We start from the raw sequence: 24,016 nt of genomic DNA, 5'->3' as shown, positions 1-24,016 counted from the left end.
ACACTTTGACCTGCAACTTTTGCTTAAGTGGGATAATTTGGTGGTGTGACACAGGGCTTTTCATCCTTGAGGACAGTTGTGAGTGTCACTGTGTGCTCAGATTAGACAAACAACATTACAAAAAACTATGTTTGTAAAGATAACCGCTGAATAAAAAAACGGCTAGTGACATAACCTTTCAAATATCTAAATAACCGATTGAGTTCAGAGAGGAATAACCTTTTAAAATCATTAGATTTTGTAACCAGATGTAAAAATAATTAACTTCAAATTAGGCATCCAGAGAATAATGTAAACTGCAGATTTCAAATTCAGAACCACTGTAGTTAGAGAGGCAAGCAAATGCTGCTTAGAGAACAAAGACCTCAACAACTGCTTTTCAGGTGAGCAATTCAGAGACAGACCAGCATGTCTGATTTCCTTTAAAGATAGGACACTGTAAAACAGGAGGTACAATACTTTACCTTTCTCTGTCCATTCTGGAAGTGTTCCTTTTCTGAGCCTCTGGATCACTGGTTTTATAGCTGTATATATGATAGTTGCTCCCAAGTTGATGCAGAGCAATATACAGACACTGGAAATCAAGTCCAAATCATCTCTGGTTTTCAATTGTATTTATAAAGGACAATGTTAAAATTATACTAGAGACTAAGAGGAAGATTGATGCCGAGTCCCATTATTTTCTTTGGCAAATGTTGATAGGCACATATAGACATGAGTGAAAGAAGGCAAACCTGAAAAGATTTCTCAAATCAAAAGAGGGTGCAAACACTTGTATGAGACAAAGAGAGTGGGAGGAAACACATCCTTTCGCAAAGCACTGGTAAATGGGAAAATCATTGTTGAAGATACCTTTCTTTCTGTTAGGGGAATCTGGTAGGACAGTCAAAGATAGATGAAGAGGACAAGAGAAAGGCCTGATAAAGGCCTGGATAGAGAACCTGAATGAGTGGAGGAACACCAGTGCCATAGGGATTATTCCCAGCAGTTGGGAAACAGCCTGAAAGTGGCCTTTACCTACACAGAAACCAGCTGCCAAGTACTTTCTCAGTTTTGCCTGTGAGTTGACACTGTGGAAGTGCTCTCATTCCTGGCTCAGCTGTGATGACCTCTGGCCAGTGATAAAAGGTTGCTCACTTTACTGTCTCATCTGGCTTGCAGAGTGAGAAGGATGGAGACTCCATATGAGATTTAAGATTCTTCTGCACTACAAGAAAGCCATTTAAGACTTTTTAAAAAAATGAAAAAAAGGCAGAGGCGTTCTTGACTTCCCTCCTATCAATTGCCCTGGTGGCTAAATTATCTTCTAGGCTCTGTGCCCATAATCTTTATGTGATACTATACAAACGCAGAGCAGTCTTTCTTTACCTTAGAGTGGAAATTAGTGTTAGTATAAAGAGAAGAACCCTTTCAGGATTTACTGTACTCCAAGGACTTGGTCAGCTGTGTAAATTTCTTCTATTATGACTAGTTTCCATATCACTGCAATATGCTGATGGATGTGTCTGTAAGATTAAAATCTGCTGTTACATCACTGTAAAGCTAGCACAAGGCAGATATAAAGATTTCATTTTTATATCTGCCTTGGTATCTAAAATGTTTCTACATTTAAAATCTTTCAGTATGTCAGTATCTATTTTGGGCTGTATTTACATGGAGGGCATAACCTGCTCTGAAATTTCAGAAAAGGACTTTAAAAGTCGTGTGGCTACATACAAGTTTTTTTAGCAGACTTGAAGTTTGAGTACAATGTCTGAAACCTTGCACTCCATGACAGATGGGCCAGGAGTCAGGTGAAAATTCCTGGCTTTCCAAAGCATACCAGCATTTGGCTGGACCTGAAATAGGATGGAGATTATCCTCTTTACCAAATGAAGGTGAGTTCTGAAAACCAAATTCCAATGCACAAACTGCTCCACCTGTCCTTCCACCTACCTCACTTAACCCTGTAAATGATAAGCACTTCCAAAATTTTCCTAGGGCCATTTTTGTTTATCTCCAGACATTCTCTCCAAAAGCAGCCAAAGAAAATTATCATAAACTTTTGATCCTATCTGCACCCAAGGCCAGTACAGGCAATGAGAGGAAGAGCTGCCAAAGAGCTTATTTTATGACACCTTAATCCACACTCTAAAGTAATGAAGGCAACTTTTTTCCCCCTCCATTAATGGACCATTTGTTTATTTATTTTGCCTTCATTGTTTTTAGAAGACCATTAGGAAGGCTTGCCTGCATTTTCTTTAGAGATTAGCAGGAGGGGAAGGGTGGATGCTTATCACCCTTCACCTGGAGAGGTTAAATGTACAAAAAGACATGAAGTTTAGACACAGACTTGTAAGGCTTTAATCCCTGCCAAAGCAGATCTGAAGCACAATAACCCAAAGTCATGCCAAAGTTGAATAGCCACCTGCTAGAATATGAGCTAGAAATGAAAGGAACACCTGCAAAATAAGACCAGGAAGGTGGGGGGAGGAGTTGCCCTTGAAAGGGAAGCAGCAGAAACAGGCAGCAGGAGACTATATTGAGAACTAAAGTTTTCAAATAAATTTGCCTTAAAGTCATGTTTGATAGTTCAGCAAAGAAAATATTTCTTATAAATAAAGCGAGAAGGGGAACCACACCACAATCAAAACTACTGATCCCGATTCTCATCAGACTGATAATTTGATGTTCGTATTTCATGAGCATTTCCAAGGATGGCAAAACAGCAGTAATGAATTCTTGCTGCCCTGGTTATTTCCAGACGCTGTCATTATCCATTAGTACTTCCCCATTCACTAACAGTTCAGGTAAAACATAAACTACAAGTATAAAATACCATGGAGTTAACTAATTTCTAAGAAATTCTATGTATTGGTATTTATATAGTATAATATATAGTATTCCTCCCGAATCCCTCTTCTACCTAATGGTTTCCATTGATCCATTTATTGTGTAGACCACTCACCAGTATGTGCTCAAGACTGTTTCTAGATAGACTGAGATTGTAATAATGAAAAATTAGTCAACTTGAATGCCAGCAAAATGTTATTTATAACTTGAAAATATCTAAATCATCATTCAGATTGTGTGCTCACATTTGTATTTTCTAGCAGATATCTACCTCTCACATACATTATTAAACAAAGAAATACAGGTCCAAGCTGGACTCCCTAGTCCTATATAAGTAACTTTGAGAATTAAAATTGAAGTACCAGGTTGAAGTACCCATTAACCAAGCTTAGTGTGCTATGGAGATAAACTATAATTTTGGAAGAGTAGATTGATGTTGAGAATAGCCTTTCCTTGCTGAGTTGTTTTGCAATAGAGAAGCTGAGCTGAAATAAACAAAACTAAAATCATAGGAACACTTCACTTAAAAAAAACCCATACAAACAAAAAAAAACCAGAAAAAGAACAAACTTGGTGGCAACTCTGGACAAGGAGATGATACTCACTAGCTGCTCTGAAATTTCTGTAGAAGTTCTCCACTTAAAAATAATTTAGGTTCCTTATACACCACTTAAAATATATAAATAAATGTTAAGGATGCAGAAGCAGATCTGTAGCAAATCCACTGAATCTCTCACAGGAGGGTTCACATGGAAATTGATCTCCGTAACACTGATACTGCTGATTTTTTTTACTGTTTATAGTGCCTTGGCACTTAGAAATCTGCCTAGATACTCCTTTTAGCAGGCATCAATTATTTTTTCTTGTATCAAAAAATTACCATCTTTAATACCTTTCTCGAAGGATGCAACATCTGAAGACAATTTGAACATGAAAGTTTCTTTGTTCCACAGAAAAAAAACCAGAAAAAACTGTAGTACTTCATAGCCAGCAGCAAATAAAATCCATTGCCCAATGTATATTACAAACCACACCTTTTCCTCTGCCTGAAAGTGAATACCTGAAATAGAGTGTTTCTGTGATGGCCATCCACTAGGATCACAAGAAGCTCCACCATCTAATCATCATTATAAAGTTCATGGTTTTAAAAAAGAATGCATGTTTAGTACGCTCTATAAAAAACAATTCTATGAGTAACAATTTTTACTTTCTCTTTCAGTTTACCTGCTTTATATTTATGCCCTTGTCTAGTTTCACACTTAATTGTGATAAATGGTTCCAAAATTAGTGCAGATGAGTCTCTGATAAAGTTGGATTCTATACCTGACTGGCATTGATGTTGGCTAGACCTTGGGGAAAAGGGGTGCATATGTTACATGTATGTTTTATTTACATTTTGAAAAGAAATTAGAAAGAAAAACTGTGGTCTGAGCTTGTCTGCAGAGTCTTTACAGTGGATTCAGCTTCAGTGATGTAGGAGTCTCCAGAGCCAATTTTGAGACTTCACAGTCCCCTTGCCTTTATCTTCATGAACTGTGTCCTAGTTGGCAGAAAAACAGTTATTTTAGCTACTTCTCACATTTCTAGATGAACCCTTTCTTCAATCAAAGATGATGAAGTGAAATGAAATTATGAAAGGCAGAAAACATAGAGCTCAAAGTGTGACCTAGGAATCTTAATTTTCCTCAATCATTGCTGTAACGGAATGCAAGTCTGCAGCAGCAGGGGTGAAATTATAGTACAAATTACCATGCTATGCCAGATAAATTATTCTCTGCAGCATGGTTATTAAGTGATAGATAAATAACTAACACTGCAGGACTGATTGACAAAATATAAGTGACCTGGAGCTAAGCAGGGCACTGTGGAAATAACATTGCAGTACCACTAATATTTTAATACTGAAATGAGATTTTCCAAGGCAGAAAAATCTTAAAATAGGATATGACTGAGCCAGCTACAAGTTAAACAGGTACTAAGAGCTCTTCAGCTGAGAATGCCTAGCTTCATGACACGTCTCCTGTAAATGTTTGTTAAATACAAAGTTGGGTACTGGTGCATGCTTTCTGTCTGAGGAAGACGTGAAAGACTCCTGTCATGAGAAAGTGATGGGATATTTTTCCATCAAACAGGTTTTAGTATATAGCTATCTTCTTTAACAACAGCTTCAAAGACAATGTGGGACATGGGCTCAGAGTTTATTCAGTGACATGGTGTCATTCAGGTTTAAAAACAGAGCTAATAAAGAGAGAAATGACTCAGATTATTGTCAGAAGGAACCCAAGAAATTATTGAGCACACGTGTTCTCTGGAGAGCTTCCTCCGTTACTTCTACAGCTGGAACCTGCGCTTCAATTTGAACATTTCTGTGCAAAACGCCGTTGTAATAGAATAACTCGTGCCTTACTATTTATGATTACCAAATGCTTACTATCAGTCCTTGTGACATGTTTATACAAAGGCTGATGTTTGCCTTGAAAGGAAACAGTTCTGCCCAGATCATCCCTAAGAAAGAAGAAACTTTTTATACAATCAAAAATAAGGGCACTCTCAGAATAGGATTTTTGACAAAGAAAGCAAGCAGGATTAACAGCAAGGAGAAAGGCAGCTTTTTAGAAACTGAATATCCATCTGACAATGGGCAAAAAAGCTGACTGGGAAAGATGCAACATATGCCATGTTCCAGAGTGAAAGTAATGATTAACCACAATCATTAAAATACATAATTGCACCAGAAAACAAAAAACATGTCATGAAAGAGAAGTGAAAAGCATGCATGTTCTTGATCCAGATTTGTATATATTTTCTGCTGACTAGAAAAATTTGTTCTGAAACCTTTCTTTTAGGTCTTTCATCCATAATGTGCTGTAGAAGGAGCAAGCCATTTATCCGAGTCCCTATGAAGCTGGAGCACAGGAAAATGAATTACTGCAGAGACAGAAGCAAACCAACTTTCAAGCCTGTGGCAGCTGAACAGAGGTCTCTGGCCCCATAAAGGTGTGCTACACATAGGATTTTATACCCAGGTACGTGCTCCAAACAGCATTCTGGCCCCAGGCCTGGTGAGGAAACTTGACTAGTGTATAGCTATAACAGCTGAGGAAATGAGACAGTATTATGATAATGCTCTTGATTTCAGGGAAATGCCTGCTTGCCTGAGGATCTTAAAATATTCCATGAAACAGCATTGACATGATGCTTAAAATGACAGACTGTTTTTTGCCTCTGTGCATGTGTCACTACCCTCATCACACAGAGTAGATCACAGGCAGAGGCAAGTTGCAAGAGGCTGAATGATAATTGTATGAGTCATGTGGATATTTAAAATAAAATTAAGTCTCTCTCATTAAGTATCAAGGTAATTTAATACAGAACTCCAGTAGAACTAAGAGATTCCTACTACTATAGATTAATAGTGAGTATCTCACTAGAGAGAGCTCCTGTGTGGTGCCCTACACACAGTCATGGCCTCTAACCTTTCCCAGATGCAGAACAAACTGAAAGAGAAAAAGACAGAAATGCAGAGAAAAATGGAGGAAATTACAGAGATCCATACATGAAATAATATGAATGTCCTGATTATAGACAAACAGTCAGGGCAACCAAGAGGGATAAAGCTGAAGACCAGGTTCAGATACATCTAGTGGGACACTGGCAGTGGGTGGAGGAAGTCACAAAAAGAAAACAGCGTAGCCAGCTTACTGTCTCCTTAAGGCAGAACAAAATGCTAGCAGGTGACAGTAAACACAAAGAGATTGAAGAAGATGGCTCTCTGGAGAAAGGCCCTTGTCAGAACTTTTAGAACACAAGAAAAAGAAAGGCAGATTTTTGTTTTCTTGTTTTCAAGTCAATTTTGAAACTGAGTGTAGCTCTGTAGGGAAGAGAATTGTTCCCTGGGGGAATTAGGGAAGTTGTAGAGTTCAAACAGAATGAAGAACAGGGGGGAAATCAATATTTTTTTCTCTAGAGGTTTGCTTTCAGTAGTTGGTGCTCTCTAGAATCAAGGCAGAAATTAAAACAAAACAAAACAAAAACAGAAATCTCCCACTCCTAAACTCCTAACGATTAAAAAGAAAAATGACAAGGGCTCAATCATGTGGCATCGAGACTTCTGGAGTTTTTGACTAACCTTGCTATCTAATATTTCATAACAAATCTGTGAAATTCCTTGAGGGGATGCTCTTCCTTTCCTTTCACCCTGTCTCATCATCCATCAGTTTATTTGTTTGCTCTCTGAGTGCTTCCTGTGCCCGCAGAAGAAGTACTGCAAGGTCAAGTAATCAGCTGGTATCCTAGTATGTGCATATTCTATCTAGCATAACAGGGCTGATTTAAGGCAGGATGGCATTTCCTGACCTTTAAAATGGAAGAGGTTTTTATCCTAACCAGTGAGACCCCAATATAAATAAACCAGGTATCAAACCCCAACTATTTAATACTTTCCCTTTAGATCTTTTTCAGGAACTACATTTGCTTGCAGCAACCACCCAGGTGGTATTCTCCTACTCTCTGCATAGCGCTGCAAAGCACAGAGCTTACAGCTCTGCCCTTAATTGGTAGTGGCATAGTGAGAAACACTGATGGCTCTGTAAAGTCTTGCATGCATAAGATCACTGTTGTGTTTAATGTTCAGGTTCTCTGAAATGTCATGTGTTTGTCTTTCATTCTCCCCCTCCTGCCTTCCTCATATCTCTCCCCAAATAAAATTTTCACAGGAAAAAAACATAACCAGCTGGGAGCAGGTGGTTTTAAGCAAAGCAAATTATGTTTTCTGCTTCACTGGACTATCTCCTGCCCTGCAGTATGGGAGAAGTCCCAGAACATGCATGCCAGTCTCAGAGAGCTTCCATCAACTAGGGCCATTTCTGAAGGACAGCAAATTGTGAAGAGTACCAAGATGAAAGCTTAGCGGGCTAAGTTGAATTTAATACAACATATCGCATCCCTAGATTGTTGCTGTGTTGGTTTAATGCTGTTCTGAGCAGACAGCTCCAAAATCTTATGAAAGCAGCTACTGCCATGACAATGGTCCAAAGTTGCTTTCCTTTGCCACCAAATGAGGAAATTAAATGAGATTAAGGAAATATCATTGTACCTCAAATCTTTGTTGTAGACAATCCTCCAGACCAGTTTCTATAGATGCCCATTGAAAGAAACTGAAAATAGATTCACAAAGACAGAAACGCTTTAAGAGAAATATTCATTCTGAAGTCCTTACTGAACTATACGTCTTCAGTGACCTCACCTTTCATGATATGCAGGCTTTGTCTGAGTTGCAATATAGACTCAGTGTGGCCAGTGTATTCCATTTGTGCCACATTGAACAGGACCATACCCATAGTGAGCAGAATCTTGGCTGCTGCTGGGTCTCTTGGAAAGATGATAATATTTGGGAGAGGACCAAACCCTCATTCTCCCCTTCCAGTTCTCATTTACAGCAATGGCCAGAAGGAAAGCTACATACTGGGCCTTCTTGTACCATTTCCACAAGTGTGCTCCTTGCAGATGTGTTCTTGGGAGGGCCTGGAAAAGCAGACAGGGCTTCCTGTTGCTGAAGTCATGAGGAACTGTGACAGTGAGAAAGAGAGGGAAGGAAAAATCCAAATTTGAGATGGCCATTCGACTCTGTGTCAGGGCAGTTACTCCATATGACTGCAGAATGTATGTGCTGACTCATTTTCTGTTTAAAAGAATGATGGGTGAAGTTAGGGAGAGAAGAAATTCTACTTCCTAAGAAAACAGCCATGGTTCAGAATAGCAGCAGAGAGCTGAGAGTTTATGCTCAACAGCAGCTTGGACTGGACCACTTCAAGATCTCTAGTGGGAAACCTGAGTGAGCCAAAGTTCTTTCCAGAAGCATATATGGCAAATTAGAAGCTGGGACACATTTTGGACATCTATGGTTCACTGTCACTCAAAAGAGGAAAAATCAGTCGGATGTTCAGAGGTCCATGGGAAGTCTGTATTTAGGAAAAAAGCCAAGCCCACATCAGTCTTCTGTTCTCCAAAACACTTGGCACGTGAAGCCTTCACCGGTTCACCTTAGAATAATTTGCAAATGTTGTTTCTCCCTACCCATCCATCGATGCCATGATAATCTGCTCCATCCAAGTACACATTCCCCATACAACTAACTACTTAATCTCTCCTACTTGCTTGTCAAAAAAGCTCACTGTGCTGTGCTTGCTGATGTTTGCAATGGAATTTCATCATACTTTCTTGAGTCTCATGAAAGGATGGAGGCTAAGCAACCTTTCCTTTTCTGGCAGGTGCTGGGAATTGCCTCTGGGGTAGAATCTAAGTGTGGCACAAATAAGTAGGTTCTCTCTTAAGGCTCAGTTTTTTTGCTCTCATCTCTGATCTGAAAGCTCTGAACAGCATCACTTCAATTCCTCCCTAAATACCACAATCTCTGAAGGTTTCAGAACCAGGATGACCTAAACCTAAATATTTTTTCTGTGTATATCATAAAATTGGATAAAATTTCAGCTAATTACTTGAATATGAATACGAGATTTGCTCTAGATCAATGTCTTAGAGAAATTATGAATTTAGGGGTTGTTTTCAGTGGAGGATTTTTCTTGTATTACCAAACACCCTATGAAAAATCTTTCTTCCAAAAAAATTGAAGGAAGTCTGAATATTTATATAAATGTGTCCTTTTACTGTGTATTTCCCTGCACTTCACATCTGATCCTGACACTAGCAATTTATGAAGCTGGGCTTTGTGGCCAACAGCACAAAGGATTCAAGACAAGCCCATGTCCAAGTCCTAGCCTAGAAGTGGGTCAGCTCTGGGCCCTCCGGAAACAGGCGCCCTCTGTGATCCAATTGACTGGAGTACAACTCCAGGGCTTGGCATCTGCGATCAGGTTTCTCTTCCCAAAATCCATTTATTTTAAAGGTGAGATGTTGGGGAGGAGGGAGAGGAGCCATAAGAAACAAATGACTAACTGCAAGAGGCAGCAATTGGACTCAGCATGATCTGCTAATACACACCTGATAAAAAGCATTTTTTTTCTCATCACTGCAAGCAATCAGTTTTATTAACATTGAACGATAATGTGGAATGACTGTGAGGGAAAAAATGTTTAAAATAATAAAGAGAAACCCTGCAGGTGAGCAAGATTGATTTTAATAAAAGCAACAGAAGAAATACATTTCTGGGACATTTTCTGCCCCCCTCTTCTTTGGAGGGTAAGATGTGACGAGTCTGGTGTTGTCAGTCTTGCCAGCAGGAGGGCAGTGACAGGTTGAGCAGCGTGTCTGACAGGACTGAAGTCAAACCTCCAAGAGAAGTAGCACAGTGCAGAATGGCCAATATTACAGATTATGTGGGGGAGAAGGAATGCACAAGGGTTATTCAGATACCATTATACATGGCAAAAATAAACCCCGAAACAACAACCCACAAACAAATCATGATGACAGCTCTGCAAAAAAGCAGCAAGAAATGAACTCCATCTGATTCAAATCATACTGAATTACAAAGAAAAATATCACAAGCAACAGACAAGCATTACATCTCACAGTCCTTTAAGGGGGCAGATAGAGTTGCAAAGGGTTCATATGCTTGTAAAAATACAAGTTTTGCTGCCTTTAGATTATGTTCAGGCTGAAAGTGATGGATGAAGTCCAACATGATACCTTCTCAGCATTGCATTCTGCAGTGACCACATAACTCCTGCTCAGTGTTTGAGTGTCCAAGAGTTATCAGGTAATGGCAATGTCACTCCCACAGCAATTACTCACTCAAGTAACAGCTACATGGATGTGTAGCACATTAGATTTTCACAGTGTGTGGTATTTTTGCTATTATGGTGAAAAATCAGTATTTGTGCTTAAAACTTTGAAGTTGTCTCTCTCAACATGTTGTGCTAATCTCTTTTTTTTTTTTCTCCCACTTGTCTTCAGAAGCCATCTCCTCATGCCACTCACTCCTCAGGTTGGCAGCAAACTGCCTGCTGAGCTATGAAGTCCTGGAATTCTTGTAGTTTTTATCAGTGTTCAGCAGCAGCTCATCTTATCTAAAACACTTCTGTTGGAAAGAGAACTTGCAGGCTTTCCCAACCTTGCATCTTGCAGATTTGCCTTCCCTCTTAGGTTTTAATGGACAATGTGTAATAACACATTGTTTGCACTAACTAGGCATTTTATTATAGCCCCTATGACCCAAGAACAAATCTGGGAAGCTTCTGTCCCCAGAAGGGAGTAAGCAGGAAAAGGTTTCTTTGATATAGCATCCTAGGAACATCCTATTTTTGCAAAACAAACATGAAGTGTCAGAAATGAAGTGTCTGGAATGGATCCCCATTCCAGAGACCAGCTAACCTAATCAGTCTAGTAGCTAGCCGTAGGGATAATGGGAACCTAAAGGAAGAGTTAGGCAGAAATGCTCAATGCCAGCTTAATCATTAAAGAGGGAGAAAAGAAAAAAAGAAAATAAGAAAAAAGAAAAATACAATTATAACAAAAGAGAGTGACAGAGAGAGACAGCCGATTTGGACAGAAGAGGGGGATAAGTCCTATTTGCAAATGTTGATCACATTTGGTGATTAATCTCAGCCAAGAAAAATGAAGGATGACTTTTTTTCTAAGATTTCAAAATGAACATGGATTTCAGCTCTGAAATAGGTTTTGTCTGTGGAAAAAGAGAGCTAAATAAAAAGACAACGAGAAAGGTCTAGCCTCAAATAGCAAATGGGAACACTTAGTGTCAGGCTGAATGCAATGTTTCAGTTCAGTATTTTCTCCCTGCTTCTCTCTCCCCCCTTTACTTTAGATGCCATATATGCAATGTTCTGTTTTATTTTAAAACACATTTCTCCTGTTCAACTGTGTAAATAAAAAGAAAAACCAGATGAGCTGTTTTATCCATAAAGCTCTGCTTGAGGGAACTATAGCAGGGTATGACAGAGTTTTTTTCAAATGTATACCAGACAGTGGCTCGGTGCACTTCCAGGTAATCCAGGGGTGAATTTACTTGGGGAAGAGGAAGGAGAAGGCTGAAAGGAGAAGGAGGGGAAAGAAACTGCACTTCCCAGCATTTCTTTGCACGGTCATCTTCCCAGGGCAGGTAACACACTGCCCCATGGTAGAGTGTGTTCACAGAGAAAATCTTGTGAACTCCCATGTGATGCACCTGTAAGAGGCCAGTAATGTTTGCAGATTTCACTCTCCTGTTTTACGGCTTTTCCTCTCAGCAGTAACTTTGAATTTATCAGAACAGGCTATTCTACATATAAAGCTGACACTGCAATTTATTGTATCCCACACATTATACCCAAGCATATGTCCCTATGTGAAATGCTGTTTTACTCATTCAGCATTCGTGTGTGGATGATTTCTTGTGCCTCAAGTATTTAATCTAATGGGCACTTTTAGTACACACAGCTACAGGCACTAAGATTAAGGATTTAAAATACTAGACCAATATATTATATAAATGAAAATCTCTTTGGCACCCACAGATATAATATAGTATTTGGGCTTTTTGACCTTGAGCACAATTTCCATATACTCATTAAAAATTGATAGCACTTCTCATTATCCATTCCCCTCTCCTCAGCCCGCCCACCCTTCTCTCCCACATCACAGCCACCACCTCTGATTCCCTGTTCCTGCACATCAGTCTTATGGTCACCTCCAGGGGTGTCTGGGGCACCTCATTCAGGCTCTACAAGGAGGCTGCTGTTCTCTGTAAGCCATAGGACCATGTCAGGGAGCCCACCTCTTCCCTTTCAGTCAAGAAATTGAGACACACACTTATTCCCAAACATGAGATGCAAATGAAGCTTTCCACAGTCACACAAGTGTTTAAGCTTCTTGCAGCACAGTACTAGGTTTCTCAGAAACCTGCTTCTCTGAGACATCACTCAAGCAACAACTCGGGCTCTAACCATCCTGTTGTTCAGGCATCAGCACAATAGTTCATTCCTAGTATTTTGGGTGGTGTATTATTCCTGTTTTATAAAAGGCTTATCCATTCTACAATTGAATTAATAAGAGAAAAGGCTTCAGTGGGGAATAATGTGTATCTAATTATTAATGTACTATAGAACTTAGCTTTTATATTGCAATTTATATTGCAATTACCTTCTTTGTGATATAAAGCAGAACAATAAGATGAAGAACTTCTTTATTAATGCCTAATTGCATGGTAATTTAAAATATTCAAGTTTCTTTAATAAGGTGCTGTATGAATGTTACCTAATTTGACAAGATTAATTATACAATTAATTTGAGACTGCTCTCAATTAAATTAGTAAAAATTCTTAAGAATACAGAAACCTAACATGAAGTGAGATACCTATTAAACAGGGTATTAATTAGACAGAGATGAAATAATGCATGCTTTGTTAATATAAAGGGCATTGAGGAGTTGGTAAAGATGTATTATTTCATTACTTTAATAAAATAAAGGTAGTCCAGGCACAAAACAATTTCAGAGAATCCTTGAGAAGATTGTGTAAGAGAAGTCAGTGGTAGTTCTGCTACAGAGACTGAGGAGACTGATTCTCACCTCAGGTCAGATTTATTCCAAGTCGTTTGATCCTGTAGAACTACTCCAATGTTATTGCAGGGTAAATCCATGTACTGGCCCAATGGAGCAATGGGAAATGGAGGCAGAGCTCAGTCATGGATTAGAAAAATTTTCACCAGCTAAATTTCTATTTAAAAAATGAAAAAGAATGATGTACCCCAGCATCATAAATTCATAAAGTGAAACAGGTTAGAGTTTGGAATACTAATGGCAGAAAAAAAAGGCAAAAGGCAGGGTCACAGCCTTGGACTTCAGGAGGAAGTTCATGGCCCTGCTTGAAGCATCCCAAGGAAACAGTCCCAGAGAGAAGAGGGGCCCAGGAGACCTAATTGATTTTCAAGGGCTACATCTTCCAATATCTAGAATAGCTCATTCTGCCCTGTGGACCAAAGGTGATAGGAGACCAGCAGGGATGAACAAGCTGCTCCTGACAAAAATCTAACACTACAAGGAAGTGTACAAGGGAGGGAAGGCAGGGGTCAGGCAACCCATGAGGAATAAAGACACCGTGCAAGTGTGCCGAGATTACGAAAGGCAAAGACCACAGGGATCTCAGTCTGACAAACTGCATGAAGGGCAACAAGAAAAGCTGATACAGGTACAACAGCAGCAAAAGGAATGCTAGGGAAAATGTGAACCTGCTGCTGAATGGGAACGTGGATCTTTACAAAATTGATCTTTGACCACAAAGAAGGTCAAGTTCACCAGGACTTTTGTATCTCTTTTATCTGCTTGTATCCAGTATCCCACACACTGTAGGCCAGGAGGAAGGTCCAGAGCAAGGAAAACTTATTCTTTGTGAAAGAGATAGGGAACACTTAGACAAATGGCATACACATGTCCCTGGGATCTGATGGGAGGCACCCACAAATGCTTAGGAAGCTGGCCAGTGCCATTGTGAGGCCAGTCTTGATCATCTTTGAAAGGTCATGGTGATCAGGAGAGGTTTCAGTCTTAAGGGAGAGGCAACAGTGGGTACTAACATTTTCAAAGGTTGGATCACTTTTCTTTCATTCTGAGATGGCACATACAGTGTACTTCAGATGTGAATTCTTGCTCACAGCCTCCATTGTATTAATCACAGCAAAGTTCTTGTGAGACAGAGAAGCTCTGTAAAGCATTTAATCCTTTCAGGGAAACTGACTTCAAATGACCTGCCTGAGGTCAGACATGAAATCTACTTTACTTGAACTCAGTTCTGCTGAGAATCAGGCTATCACTCTTCACTAGAGAGTTGTTCATATTTCTACCATGTCCATCTTATAAGGACAATAAAGTTTCTGGCAAAATATTGACAGTACTCTCCACTATGAATGTAAGCAAATTTGTACCTATCTAGAGTGGTATTTCCCTCATCTGGCTTCAGACTTCCACAATGTGGACATCAACATGCAAGCCAGTCACTCTATGATCCCTTTGCAGATAAAGGAATAAAGCAGACTCTGCTAGATGTGCATTACCAGATGTGTTAGATATCTGTTTGAGAAGTCATATTTCATATTCTAGAACTGCCTATATCTCTGCAAAAAGGGAGCCTAGCATGACTAGCTCACATGATATCACTGATATGATCAATGAGAACAGAACCAATTGCAAATGCCAAATATTAGGAAGCTATCCACAGAGTGACCTTTAGTGAGATATTCTTCAAATAAACTGCAAGAGCAAATAAAATCAAAACAGGCATTCCAAGAGCAGGAAGAATCTTGATTATTAGATATTATAGCTCCTCCATGTGAACTCCTACCTTCTCTATTTCAAACTCAGTCAGACAACATGAGTTTAGGTATTTGAATCCAACCAAAGCGCTTTGCCTTTAGTATTAGTTTTAGTAGCACACTATGTGTACATGTTATTGTCATAAACTCTTCTACATTACGACAAACCAATCACCATTACTTTGAAGATATTTTAAGGATTTGCTATGTATGAGCTGAATTGTTTTACTATATAAATTAGACTTATACTGCACTACGGTTAGATAATGTAAACCCGAAGGTTTAAGGAGATTTGAAATTTTCAAGTTTGAAAGTTTCAACTTCCAAGTTTACTTTCAATTTCTCATTTTTAGAAATTTGAGTTTAAAATATATTCTCTGAAGCATTTTTTTTATTTAGCAGAAACATGAAAAATTTTATCATCTTAGAATGAAACAAAAACAGCCTCTGCTCACTCATGCAGACTAACACCTTGCGACACATAAAGATACATTCAAACTACTGCACTCCAATGTTAAAACCAGCGCAAATTTATTTTTGAAAATGAGAATTCTTCTGTTTCTTAGCAAAACAGTTTTGCTGGTACATGATTTGCTGCACTGGTTTAACAGAGAGTCCATCATCATAGCTTCAGCCTTTCTAACGTGACATCTCACAAACACAGTGAAAATAAGGGGGAAACAGACATTTCTGTGCATAGAGTGACAGCAATTCCCATTCCTATCAGTGTCTGTCGAGTGCCCGGATATAAATGTCACTTGAGCAGGGTGCTCCTAAGAAGTGTCTTCAAAACCGTAAAAGGTATTCTGCAAAGCTCCATCTCTTTGACCTGACTGCAAGAATCTTGGAGTAGATGATTGAAGAGAGCATGGCTAGAGGCAAACGTTCAAAGCAATTGTTCTGTTGTGTCAGAACAAGGGCAGAAGGAATGACACATTCAAATGGTCCATTTTGAATATCTTAAAAATTTCAACAACAGAGGGTAACAATCCAAGTTTTTCTAGCTTCCAAAAATGGTGATATTTATCCATGCCAATAAAAATAAATAAATAAATAAATAAATAAATAAAATGCATTTTAAACACTCCTCAACCCACAACCCACCAAGGACCTGCGCTCCTTTATCATCTTAATCTTGTTCTGCAGGTCAAAGGCTTTCCATGAAAACATTCAAGTTTTTGTATTTTGACGTGAAATGACAAATCTGTGGCTGTGGCAAATCCACTATGCATGAGAGACAGCCACAGTTTCACCTTACTCTGCTCATGTACGAAACACTTAACTAGATCTCTCCGCTCAGTAGAGAGGGTGGGGGGCAAAGCAGAAAGCTGGTGTGCCCAGACCCACATCATCAGAATAAAAGAACAACCTGAAGTTTTTTTCAACCTTCTCAGTCAGAGATGGGGGCAATTCTAAACGAAATGAGAACTTGCCAGCCATAACTAAGCTAAGGGAATGGGGAATGTGCTTGAAAAGAGATATTTAAATGGCGGAGCTGTCAACCTTTCTGCCACATCAGTGTCTTTCAGTTTCTATGCAATACCTTTTGCTCTCCATGAAAGTCATGCTTATTCACCTTCCTCCAGTTTAGAAAAGATCAGATGTCCATAGGTGTACCCCAAAAGCTGTGATGTACTCATTCCTACATTTCTACAAGTTATCTCTAACCTTAAATTTGGCTCAAACAACTGTCACTTCAGAGAAATGTGTGAAAGGAACCAGACTGTGTCTCCAACTACAGTCTACAGAGTATAGCAAATACCACTGCAGAACTCATCTTCCTACTCTGACAAGTGTAGTTAATGAAGTGCAGGCCAAAATCTTGCAGAGTTGCTTTATACATATCCTGTACTACTTAGTTTCAAAACAGAGATTTTACTTGCAGGGAAAACTTCCACTTGGGAACGTGTTGCCAGTCAGCCTAGCAACATGCCCCTCAATCTGGAGCGTGTGTGGTCTCCAAAGGCAGATCTTTGGGACTGTCTGTCAAAACAGCAGCATCCCATTCAAGAGACAAAGTGTTAAAGTAATTTCATGTCTTTAATAGAGTTATGTTCAAGCTAGGACTTTTCTTTTAATGAAGCTTGCTGATCAAGGTTATCAAGTCAGGCAGTCAATAGCACTGAACCCTTTTATCAGCTCTTCTTGGTAATTATAAATTATTTGCCATTAGACAGTATGCTAATTCTTAGGCTCCTACAAAGAGCTTAATCAATTGAGTGCATTTTATTATTTTCTAGTCTAAACATCGTGGACTCATCATATAAAGTATCCAATAACACTTAATTATTCTAGATAGTTAACTGATGCCAAACCAATCAGAAATTATATTTGAATTTATTAGTCTTCCTGCATTATTTAGCCAGCACAATGGAACAACAGAAACAAAATACACCCAAGAGGTGAAGTGCAAACTGAGCAACAAATGAGGGTCTGAAGTTAGTGTATAGAAAAATGAAGCAAAATGTGTGATTAACTTTCAGAAGGGAGAGGTCAGGAAAAGTAAAACAGGCAGATCTGTATTATGCATTCTCCTCTGGGTCATATTATTGCTAATTTAGACCTGCACAGGCATGTTAACCCTGAGAAACATTTCTATATCTGAGGTTGGCTTCCTCACATCAAAGCCTTTCTAGTCATTGTCTTGCAGTTTTAGGAACAGATCCAACAAAGATGCCTAATACTTATCCAAGGGCAGGCCTTTGAATTCAGACCTCTGATTCTGAAAATGCTGTCCAACTTTCACCTAACTCTTGCCCCATCTCTCCTCCCCTGTCTTCCTAGACTTTGTAAATGACCTGAAAAACCTTTTCTGCTGAGAGTATCTGTTACAAAAATAATTGTTAGTCCAGGTGGCTGCCTCCTACCCAAGAATTTTCTTACAGATGCAGTAATCTGCCATTTAAGTTACCTTCACTTTGTCTGGCTGGCACAAAGCATTTGTGTAGCTCCTCACTAGAGTCCCACATGCAAGCAGAAGATAGGTGTTATTGTGAACCATAAACGAAAATGTTTTCCACAGCCCTATCTTTCCCATGAAACCCTGGCAGTGTGATAAAAAAGCATCATGTTGAATTCCTTCTGGAGTCCTTATTATCCTCCTGCCAAAAGCCTGCTCAGTCTTTAAAAAGAAAAAAAAAAAAAAGAAAGCGAAAAAAACCAACAAGAAGCGAAATCACAAATCTCCATAAGTCCAAAAAAAGAATATTTGTTTAAATAGTGTGTAATAGCAGTGTGTAATGCTTCACCTTTCCCTTTTTGCCTGCATTAGCACAGCCTCTGAATCAGGAAGCATTTTGGCATAAGTAGATACGGCCTTAAAAAAGAATCTCCCACACAGGAAAAGACTCATTCTGGGCGACCAGAGCTGGCTGCCCCTCTGGGAAAGCATACCCTTTAATTTAAGCTGAGGCTACTTTTAGCTTCTGTATGTGTAATTCAGGACTGCATTTGCTTTTAAGTGAGTTGCAACATGTTCTTTTAACTGGGTAATGGATCAGGCTGCAGACTCTTCCACTGCTGAGATGTGGCTCTAAATAAAACTGAAAGAACTGCCCTATGGGGTCAGGCCAGAATTTCATTTAACTTAATATCCTGTCTCCAACACCTGCTAGTATCTGCCTGGTGGAAAAAATATAAGAGCCACAGCAGAAAGAACTGAGTGATTCTCTCCTCTGTGACTTGTCCCAGCTCCTGGCAATCAGCAGCTTAAAAACTGCTGAAATTAACTAATGAAGTTGACACTTACACATAGACTTCAGATCCAGAGACCTCTCCCAAAGTTGTTCCCGCATATACCATTTTTTAAGTAGCAAACAAACCCTTCCATTGTCATCACTGACTTGTGAGAAGACAGAGTGAAAGTAGAATGGTGCTGATGATCCCATCATCAACAGTCAACAGGGACTGTCTTGTATATATGTATATATATAGAAGGAGATGAAAAGTTAAGAAAGCAGGACAGCTAAATCTAAATGTTTGGATAGCAAGGGAGTATACCCATAATTCACTCAAAATACCCATAAAATATATAGCAACTCCTTTTATGAGTTTTTAGAAGTTATTTGAATCTCTGTAGTTATCAATATTCAGTCTGTTTTAGCAATTTTTTTACAGTCAATTCATTTGACCCTCATTTCTTGCTATTTTGAACGCATTCTTGCATGCTTGTATCATAAGAACTTCTTGCTCATTCTGTTTAAATATGGACTGAAGATACTGAAAGATACTTTTGCAATACAGGCAAAGCAATAAACTCATGAGGTCCCAGATTTGCTTAGAAATTCTTGTCTAAAGCCATTTTGATCTGCTCTCTCTGCTAGTAAAGTGTAAACAGCACTGTAAGAATCAATCCTGCACACCTCTGTCACACCACTGGCCGAGCAATCTTTGTTGTCCACAGCTCCTTAAGAGAGGAGTTTCTCCACTGTCTGCACTGACACGCATAAAGCAGCCAGCCCAGGGCTCCCCACGCAGACACTAATGCACTGTAGCATCCCTGGTTTTTCTTTATTTACTTACAGAATGTGAAGCTGGATACAATACTGAACAAAACAGACATGGTCCTGCCACAAGGAGCTTCTCTGCTTTCAGGTCTTCCCACTCTGGTGCCACAAAACAACTTAAGCCTCTAGAGCTCCCTTGAATTTTCAGTTTCTGCTTGAGAAGGTGACAAGTTCATCCAGAAATGTCTGCCAATTTGACACAGTATTACCCTACACTGTCTGTCACTGTCCTTTTGCTGGCACAGGCTGATGGAACAGTTCCCATTGAGTTCAGCACAAAAATCAGGTATAAAACTCACCCTGGAAAACTGACCAGGCCCAGCCAAGGGAAGGTAAGGAATAGGCCAGAGATAGGTTATTTAGTTCAACTGGTTTCCACAAAAATATGTGAAAAAGCATTGACATTAACCTGGGAGATGTGCACTACCTTTTCCAAAATCAACCTGATTTGAGTCTTAAACCACTGTAATTTTCAGCAAATGGATTCCACACAAGACACAAAAAAATTATAGAAATAAAAATTTAAAAAATACTTTAAAAGTTAAGCTGACTTTTAGGAGAGAACTGAGGATTGTTTCTGGTTGCTGCTAAGGAGCAGTACAAATTAGAAGGACCTTAAGCTGAAGCAGATGTCTCCCAGATGTCAGCTGAAAGAGAAACCTGTCTCTATGTCCCACCATGTGGTGGTGGGCACAAAGAAGGGGAGCTAGCAGTGGGAATCAGACCCAAAATATCTGAGTGCCCGAACTTCTCCCTCTCTGTCTGCCTTTGAAATGAGGCACAGGGACTCAGAAATAATCTCCAGCATAACTCTGGGAAAACATGTGCTGCGGATGTCGTGAGAGAAAGGTGTGAATCAAGAGCTGAGGGTGAGGAAGATGAAGTTCTCTTTTTATCCCCCATAAATCTGTACCTGCCAGGGGGATTCGATCTGCAGACACAGCACAGGTGATAGAGCAAGCAGGTTGCAAACCATACATCACAAAATGAATGCATTGCATAGTACATAAGTTTCATCACTTAGCACATGAACATTTCCACCTTTCAAGCAAGTAGTTAAACATAGAAAGAATTATAACTCTTCATTGGAAATTTTCTGACTATAGGAAATGAAAAGTAGTATCAGGTTTAAGAGTTTGGGAAGCAGGAGTTAAGGGACAGACATCAGATAAATATTAAAGTCCGTATTTTGGTGAATAAAAGGTTGCTATACAGTAGCTCATACCTCCTCTCTTAATAATAATAATAATTTTTCTTTTGTAGGTGTGCACTCTGTAGCCATGAATAAGAGTCAGAATGGGGATCAGTTCTTCCGGTCATGACAGTGAAGACAAGGGAGTGTGTGCCTCATAGCTGGTCAGTTAGATTTCATTAAAATGTTGCAGATAATCTTTGAGGATGAGGTCATGAAGGCCCCTAAAGATGTCCATCTTTACAGGCTGCTGCTGAGTTTTCTGAAGCTGCAGGACATTATTTATGCATGGCTATGCTGGACTTTTAGGTCTTTAAGGCTTTAACAAAGTTTTGGTTAGTGCATTAGGATCATCAAAGCACCAAAAGTACCCCCTTAAAGACAGTTTTTCCTCTTACACCAAATTCTTGTTGGGTATGAAATATTAGATGTGATATTATAGATCATACATTGATCATACTATTGATAAGTTGGGAGGTAATTTTAACTCCAAGTAATAAAGATAAAATCAGGATTTTTTCATTTTGTTGCTTCTTGGAAGTCTTAGCAGCAGTGATACCTTGGACACCAGCTCCTCCCTTATTCACACAAAAAAATATGAACACTGCTCCCCTGTGCCTATGGCAATATAACCCGCTGTGCATAAGGAGGGAGACCCATCATTGATAATATGAAAATGGAGTTTATTCTCCAGCAGTGAGGAAAAAAAGTGCTACTCTGTGGCACAACATATGTGGTCCATCATACAATTACAGACACTTGTCCAGTCTGGCTTTAGCCCTCCATGTAGCTTACATTAGCAACAAAACATGCATACATCTTTTGTGCTCACCACCTCCTCACACCACTGGGAGCTGGATAGTCATAAAAACCCTATCTAAGTGAGGGAGAAACAGCAATTAATGTAGAGCATCATATTACATAATTCTTGTCTCTTCATCCCATGTTTATGCTAGCAAGATATGACACTGCTTTTTACATACAATTGCAACTTTTTTTCCTGGTTATTCATGATTTGGAGAATGCTGCTTTAGGCATTCAATAGCAATTATACTTGGTGAGAAGAACATACAATACAAATTAGAGCAATATAGATTTTCCCCCCTGTTACTTTAATGTTTAGTTACCCTGTTAGATTTAAACTGAGTACATAATGTTTAAGAAATTGCTTTCACTGAAACCCATTAACTGACAATTAGAAATAGCATTTTAATCCAAAGGAGTGCAGCAAAACATTACTGCAATTAATAGGTATGTTGGAGCAGTGAAAAATCCACTCTAAACCAAAGTATATCCATGGTGGCAGGTTGTTTATATCCAATACTTAAAAGCATCTTGAAAACTGAGGGCAAGAATCTTCGCCAGTGAAAGCAATGGAGTCACTCCTATTTACATTCAGTTAGGGCCTGTGACTTGAGCCCATATTTCATTGCTTCATTGGCAAAACTCACCACTTGCTGGTGACCAGGCAAAGAATGAGGAAGAGATACAGGGCACAGGATTTATGCAGCCAAGTGCCAGCTGAGTGAGGAGCTGGAGACTCTGACCTGGCTTATGCTCATGGTTACTCATATTCCTTCTCTTCCCATTTGCATCTCCTCCTGGCAAAGGCAGCATCTTCTTCCTCCTGCTTTTTTCTTCCTGCCTCTTAGTTTAGACAGCAGCAGGAGTGACAGTACCTGCAGAAGTTTGACACTTGTACCGGGACTTTCTGACGCAGGTGAATTTGAACAAGCTCCTCTGAGTGGAACCTTGTGTCTGCTTTCTCCATGGTAACCTCTAGAGAGAGGTCCGGACACTGATTTTTAAACTCTTTTAAAGAAGAAATCAGTCAAAATTTCTTTCCTTGTATAACTGTCCCAAATCAATATTTCTCTAGTATTGCCCAGAGGACAAGTATTTTGCCAATAGCTGCAGATGATGCTTTATTAGCAAGGACAGAAGTAAATGTTTCTAGCAATCATAGCTAATGCTCATGTGCTTGACCAGTAGTTTAGTTTTTTATGATGTGTAAAGAATGAGATGTGCTTATCTCCTTTTTTTCTGTTCTGAATATATGTATTGATTTAACTCCAGACAGCCACCAAGTACCACACAACCACTCATTCACTTCCCCAGCAGCAGGACCGGGGAGAGAATTGGAAGGGCAGAAGGTAGAAAACTCAGAATGAGATAAAGACAATTCAATAGGGAAAGCAAAGACTATGGACACAAGCAAAGTAAAACAAGGCATTAATTTCTTTTTTCCCATGGGTAGGCAGGTGTTCAGCCATCTCCTGGAGTGCAGGGCGCCATCACATGTAATGGTTACTTGGGAAGACAAACACCATCACTTCAAATGTCCACTCTTTCCTCCTTCACCTCACTTTATGTTCTGAGCATGATGTAAGATGGTCTGAAATATCCCTTTTGTCAGTTTGGATCACCTGTCCTGGCTGTGTCTCTATCCAACTGTCCAAGCACCCGCAGTCTCCTCAATAGCACATCGGTATGAAAAGCAGAAAAGGCCTTGGCTCTGTGTAAGCCCTGCTCAGCAATAAAAAAAAAAAAATCTATATTATTAATTCTGTGTTCACCACAAATACAAAACACAGCCCCATATCAGCCACAGCGAAGAAAATTAACTCTACCCCAGCCAAAGCCAGCACAACATGTCATCCAAAGTCAGCCCTACTGCTTCTCTCTCCCAACAGGACCAGCTTCTGCTGCACCTCATACCTGTCCCACAACACTCACCTCCCTGCACACAGCAGCATACACCTGCACAGCACGACGTTGGCTGAAGGATTTTAGATTAGCTATACCTGTACATTTTTTATGAACAGCTTGTAAAGGATGATGAAGATACTTACTCAGAACAATGGTCCTTATACCCACAGGAGGCAGCCCACCTCTGCTAAAAGTTTATCCTTCCTCTAAAAATCAAGTCTCATCCTCTGAACAATTTCACCTTTCTACCGTTAGCCATTTAATTTCAAGCACAGAACTTTATATAGCAACTAATCTCTGTGTGGCCTGGCAGAGCTAGCTGATTGTCACAGATAATTGGTTGATTTGGACAGCATTCAAGCTAGTGGCCTTCTATATCCAAGATAATCTCTCTTCACAATATACTCAGCACTCTTCTAAAGGTAGCATAGAAAGACCATCATCATTAGCAATTTTGCTGAAGAGCAATATTTAATAACTGACTAACAGGCCATTACTTGAATTGCCTACCTCTGTC

Source organism: Pseudopodoces humilis, chromosome 3, assembly GCF_049639895.1.
Source record: "Pseudopodoces humilis isolate 2021_Gansu_Grassland_sample_001 chromosome 3, ASM4963989v1, whole genome shotgun sequence".
Taxonomy (NCBI): domain Eukaryota; kingdom Metazoa; phylum Chordata; class Aves; order Passeriformes; family Paridae; genus Pseudopodoces; species Pseudopodoces humilis.
Note: the sequence above shows the minus strand (reverse complement) of the source record.